Raw genomic sequence first — 7,205 nt, 5'->3', positions numbered from 1 at the left:
CCACTAGGTGGCGCTAGAAAAGGCCCATTTGAAAGATTTAGGGCAGAGGTTCTAGATTGGCATCCAGGGAATGTGTGTGCTCACTTTGGCAGCGACCGGGCCAACGGCGACTGAGATTAGCTGCACACAAACTGCGAGGACACACGGACACACCGACACACGGACACACGGACGGACGCACGGACGGACGGACGAAGGGGAAAACATACTCTCCCCCAAGCCTTCGGCTGGTGGAGACAAAAAACTAATGTGGTCACATCGAAATATGGCTGTAGACTGATAAATGCAGGTTGTGCACGCCCTCCTGTTTTGTGCAGCCAGTGCAGCCCAGCGTGTATTCACAAAAGGGCTTGTATTAAAGCTCAAAGTGTCCCTTAAAAATAATACCAAGCATAATAATACCAGTAAGACTCCCTAATCGGGAGATAAGCGACCAACCGTTGGTCGCTTATCTCCACAAATAGGCCAAAAGTTTGTTTTACCAATTATCAAGACATACGGGCAGTTGACAGTTTGCCATGGTTACTCATTGAAGTTGAATCTCCATATATGGAGACATAAGTTGCTCATACCATAGCAACCATGTTTTTTACAGGGCCTGGGATTGATGACATCAGAAATCTCCATATATGGGCATGAAAGGGATTTTGTTTCTGGAAATATGTCTGTGGGGTGCCACATTTGGAATAAAACACTTACATCACACATCTGGTCTGGATATCCATACAGCCCATCTAGTTTGCCTGTGTCCATTTATGCCCATATATCTGATGACATTGGGACAATGATCTCCATATATGGGCATAAAACTTATGTTAATTAGTAAAGCCTGGGGATCTCCATATATGGGCATGAGGGGTACCCTAAAAGGGCATCATCTGGGAATAGCAAATATAGTTATCCTAGAAAGTGAAAATCTTACATCAAAGGCCATAACTACCTACCTACCACCATACTGCATTCCTCATTAAACTACCTACCAGTAAGATGCCTAAGGGAGAAAAGCAAAGGGCGAGGTTGCACCATTTCTTGGTCTTCTGGCCAGTGATGTATATCGGACCATTTAACCATATATGGAGACATCTGGTACCCAAAGATATTCACAGATATGGGCTTAATATTGATGACATAAGGGATCTCCATATATGGGCGTAAAAGGGATTTGGTTCCCCTGGCATCACAGGGATCTCCATATATGGGCATAAAATGGATTTGGTTACCCTGGCAACACGGGGATCTCCATATCTCCATATATGGGCATAAAAGGGATTTGGTTCCCCTGGCATCACAGGGATCTCCATATATGGGCATAAAAGGGATTTGGTTCCCCTGACATTACAGTGATGTCAGTGGCTGGTTCTACAGAGGGGATCTCCATTTATGGGCATAAAAGGGAATGTATGTATGATGATGTCAGATATCATAGACGTCATAGGACTTTCACATAACGAATAACTGAGTAAGCATGTAAACCCGTAAAATCTATATTTGGGCATGGCTGATTTATGACCTCATCATGATGACACGAGCAAACACAGCTGAATTGTATAAATGATCAGTGCAGAAACCAACAGAAGTATTTGACCAAGACTCTTCGATTTAAACATCAACAAAGGTGTGACGTTTGTTGATGGTCACGTGTGACGTGTGACGGACGGACGGACGGACGGACGGACGGACGGACGGACGGACGGACGGCCGGTGGAGGTTTTCATAGTAAACTGCTCCCTGACGGTCGCAATGATACCAGTAAGACTCCCTAATCGGGAGATAAGCGACCGTTGGTCGCTTATCTCCACAAATATCACAGCCTCCACCTCTCACGTCATACGGGCAGCCATAGTTACACCTGGAATGTTGAATCTCCATATATGGAGATAACCTACCCATCACACAAAGTCTGACCTCACCAGCCCATACCTGGGCATGGACGACTTATATCTCCATATACGGAGATGGCCATATATGGAGATACGATGACATCACAGAGTCCACAGCTGATGATGTGGCGTGATGTCATACAATACACAAACAAGCCCTATATAAAGGGGCAATTCTCACCAGGGAAGAGAGCATTCCCCACTAGCTGAGTATCTTAAGATGGTTGGATGTGATGATAAGCCACAAATAGGCCAAAAGTTTGTTTTACCAATTATCAAGACATACGGGCAGTTGACAGTTTGCCATTGTTACTCATTGAAGTTGAATCTCCATCTGAATCCCTTTTATGCCCATATATGGAGATCCCTGCTCTGAGTATCTGACATCACTAATCCCTTTTATGCCCATATATGGAGATCCCTGCTCTGAGTATCTGACATCACTAATCCCTTTTATGCCCATATACAGTATGGAGATCCCTAACAGAATCCATTTTATGCCCATATATGGAGATACCTGCTCTGAGTATCTGACATCACTGTGATGTCACCTGTTTATGCCTAAATATGGAGATCCCTGCTCTGAGTATCTGACATCACTGCGATCTCACCTGTGATGTCACAGTGACACATCACCTCAGTATCTGTGATGTCACAGTGACACATCACCTCAGTATCAGGCGTTACACGTATACATTGAGCAGGGCAAAGGTGTGACGTGTGTGACGGACGGACGGACGGACGGACGGACGGACGGACGGACGGCCGGTGGAGGTTTTCATACTAAACTGCGACCTTACGGTCGCAATTATGCATGAATGAAAATCCGCCTAAATAATATTTTAAAAGATATAAAGCTACTTCTATAGAAAGGCTAAAGGTACTTATATTGACCCAAAAAAAAACATTTGGTTTTGCAGACTCAGTGGTACCGATATCTCGTCTGGCCCAAGGACTAATATGGCCATCCATCTTCAGTAGTATAGGCTACGTAGATACAGTACAGTCCGAACTGTCTAGTCTTTCTCTTTTCTTTTTCAGTTTTTTCTATTTAATGACACTCTTTACTCTTGGTTTTGTCCAGCCAAAAAAGACACAAGTGTGCAATGACCTTTTTCTCTGAAAGAAGAGAAACCACAGAAAGGGCCTTTGAATGGCAGTCATTGACCAGCTTACACTATGGATTTACTTTTTTCCTCCCTTTCACTTTGAAGATTGTCCGATCATTTTAACTGAAAGAGGCAACATATTTAGTTTGTTAACCACTTATGTCCTATGACTTAATTATACGATGGTGTCAGGTGAAAGAACAAATATACAGTGGGCCTATATTTCCTATAATGACATGACCAAAATTGTGACACCAGGTTAAAAGTGGTTAAATGCTGAGAGTCATAGGAATTCCGCAACACCTTCAAAGACACATCAAGAACCCAGGACTGTAAGTTATGGTTAGTCAGGCACAAGGTCACAGTAAAATACTGTCTCTTTCTCTGTCTTTCTACCCTGCTCTCTTTGCTCCCTTCCTCCTCTCATGCGCCCTGACTCTTTAATCAGCCCTCTCAGCGGTGGCCATTTTGTGTCTGTCTGCCTTATCTCCTGTTTGCAGTTTCCCTCTCTGTCATTACCCTGCTATTAGCTTTTTGCCCTGGGCATAAAACACAGAGCTCAAACTGACCTATAGTCTCTGTTCTGCTCAAAACTACCGCGTTGCCCAGATACCACATTCTCCTACACACAAGCACAACTTGACATGTGTGCGCGCGCGCACACACACACACACACACACACACACACACACACACACACACACACACACACACACACACACACACACACACACACACACACACACACACACACACACACACACTGTTCATAAGCTGTGTAGACCAAAACATAAAGATAATTTGCATTGTATATTATAATATGATCTGGTATGGTATGGTATCAGTATTGTGTCATATGACATTGTAAGGCATGGTATGGTCTACTAGTACGGCATTGTATGGGGGACGGCATGGTATGGCATGAACTGAAATGTAGGATTTCAGCCAGACTCAGAGGTACAAGAAATGGCACTGACACATGGCAAAGCCATTTGTCTTGTTTCTCCTCCCTTTACCCCATGCCTACTAACTCCCTCATTTCTCTCTCATTCCTCCGCCCTTCAGTCTTGCAGTGAGCAGGTGCACAGTGACAGAGTCATCCAACTGTGAAATCTCAACTCCCTGAGACACGCTATGTCTCTCTCTCTCTCTCTCTCTCTCTCTCTCTTCTCTCTCTCTCTCTCTCTCTCTCTCTCTCTCTCTCTCTCTCACACACACACACACACACACACACACACACACACACACACACACACACACACACACACACACACACACACACACACACTCACTCACTCACTCACTCACTCACTCACTCACTCACTCACTCACTCACACACTCACTCACGCACGCACGCACGCACGCACGCACGCACGCACACACACACACACACACAACACACACACACACACACACACACACACACACACACACACACACACACACTGTAACACACACTGTCTCGAATGACAAAACTATTAAAAAAAACATCAATAACACAAGTGGTCTGATCGTGCTTTAGTGTGTGTGTGTGTGTGGTGTGTGTGTGTGTGTGTGTGTGTGTGTGTGTGTGTGTGTGTGTGTGTGTGTGTGTGTGTGTGTGTGTGTGTGTGAGAGAGAGAGAGAGAGAGAGAGAGAGAGAGAGAGAGAGAGAGAGAGAGAGAGAGAGAGAGAGAGAGAGAGAGAGAGAGAGAGAGTCAGTCCCTCCTGCCTATGTCTCGGACCACATCTACATCTTTAATATCCCTGAATGATTAATGCATGAACCCCCTGGGCTGGACTAGACGCACACACCCAACCACGGCAAGCACACACACACACACACACACACACACACACCTCCTTTACCCCCACTTGCTCCCATTTGCACAAACGTGATGCACTAAGCAACAATAAGATATGACGGAAAAAGGCTAATAAGAGATGAATACAAGAAATCTTTGCCCTGTCCATTTCTACAATGAATGCCGAGGATTGTAGGCTACTGTGTGTACGACACGCAGCACTGCCTCCACAGTCATTCAGCCTTTTGTTACTTTGTTTACAGTTGAGCCAAAAGCACATACTAGGGTGGAAAGCAAAGTAGAGCCCGACCGATGCCAGAAATTTTAGTTCCTTTGCGGATGCAAGTGCAACATTTTCAAATAAATTAGAAAAAGGGATTTGATTGAAGTTTCTATTGAAGTTTCTATTTAAACTTTTAAGCCCTTTTCGAAGATTAAAAAAAAAAGTTCAACAAGTTGCGTCGCAAACAAGTCAAAGTATGACATATTGGCCAGACTTATATATATTGGCTCTAAAGCAGGGGTCTCTTCAACGTTTCCAAGCCAAGGACCCCTTAGCTGAGAGAAAGATGAAGCAGGGACCCCCTCTACATATTGTAGGCCTATAAATGTGTGATGCAGATTTTCATCGATTTCATAGATAGATTCATAGACTTGTTTGACAGCGACTGTCATCAGTCAGTCTCTTTTTGTAAACTTGACCTTTCACTATGTACTTGGTCTGCTCTTTTTTTTACCTCTACACCAAACCTATTTGCCGAAAATAGTCAATCTACAAGCTCTCGCGTGAGGCATTGAGAGCTTGTAGATAATTTGTTGGCTAAAGTTCTCTTTGGAATAGGGATGTGAGTGTTCAAGTTGTTAACTTAAAAGAATTATCCAATCACACAAGGATTTGGCGGCCCCACTGTAACTCTGAAGACCCTTGCTCTAAGAGCCCCCACAGACGAAAAGCAAAGGCTCAGAACGCTCTGCAGAACCTCCTGCTGTTCCAAACACAATGTCCTGCCTGAATACCGTCACACTTCCTGTGCTGCTGGAGTTGTGTGCAAACAGCTGGCAGCAAACATCAATGTATTCTGGCCTGTGTGCACGCACTGCGTGTGGATGGACATTTTAGCAGCTGTAGTCACATGGCCCATTCAACACATCACACTGTGATAATGCAGTCATGCGTGTGCTACAATTTGACTTTCAAATGTCTGAGCTTACATCATGCCTCCTCTTCACGCATACATTGTCAGGTACACGACTGCACACGCAAGCGAGCTCACGCACGCACACACACACACACACACACACACACACACACACACACACACACACACACACACACACACACACACACACACACACACACACACACACACACACACACACACACACACACACACACGCACACACTACACAAGAAAGACTGCAGTCTTTCATGAAGATGAAGATGTGAAGCTGAGGGCAAGGTTGGTTTCTACAGCAACTGTGTGCATACTAATGCCCTGACCTACCTGGGCTCTCCGAAGAGCCCGTTAATGAGCTCTAAAAACTCTTTCTGTCCCATTCCTGCTCCCACATGCTCTCTCGCACACTTATAATTTCACTACGACGTCCCTCTGTGTCTGCCCTTCTCTGTGTCTTTAGCACTCTCTCTTCTCTTTTGCCTTTTCTCTAGTCCAGGGGTCTTCAATGTTTTCAGGCCAAGGACCCCTTAGTTGAGAAAGAGATGAAGCAGGGACCCCCACAACCTTTTCATAGATTCCATATACGGTAGATTCATTGTTTGACAGGCTGACTGCACAATCATCATTGTGTATTTTGGATTCACGTCAATTTGTGTTTTCAGATATTTAACCACTTGAACCGTCTCTCAGAAAAGTTCTCAGAATATGTACACTAGGGTTCAAGTGGTTACGATTTGGAGGACCCCCTGTAGTGACTCCGAGGACCCCCTAGGGGTCCCGGACCCCCTGTTGAAGACCCTTGGTCTAATAGCACTCTTCTATTTTGCTTTTTCTCTAGTCTCTCTTCACCTGTTTCACGCTGTTCCTTTCCACTCCTCTGCCTTCGTTCTCTCATGGTCAATCATGTACCTCTCTTTCCCTGCCTCCCTCTGCCTTTGTGGGAGGTTCATGATTTGTGATGTGAAATCTCACAATGCAGTGTGGAATATAGGCATCTAATACACACTCCTTTGCAGAGACTTTAATTTGAAACACCCAGAAATGCACCCCGGAGATCAATTCAGCGAAGAAGAATCCTTGCTTGTCTCGTACATTGAGCCTTATAGGTCTCATACTGTAGCCCAGCAGGCACGTGCACACATAGACATCAAAGGGGGCTTGAGCCCCTGCCCTTTTATCCGTCTGTAAAAGGTGCCCTCTCCAGAATGCAGTTTTTTTAAGCGGTGAAAGCCGCTTCCAAGGAGTGGCTTTGT

This window comes from Nannobrachium achirus, assembly GCF_963921795.1.
Source record: "Nannobrachium achirus genome assembly, chromosome: 3".
Taxonomy (NCBI): Eukaryota; Metazoa; Chordata; class Actinopteri; order Myctophiformes; family Myctophidae; genus Nannobrachium; species Nannobrachium achirus.
Note: the sequence above shows the minus strand (reverse complement) of the source record.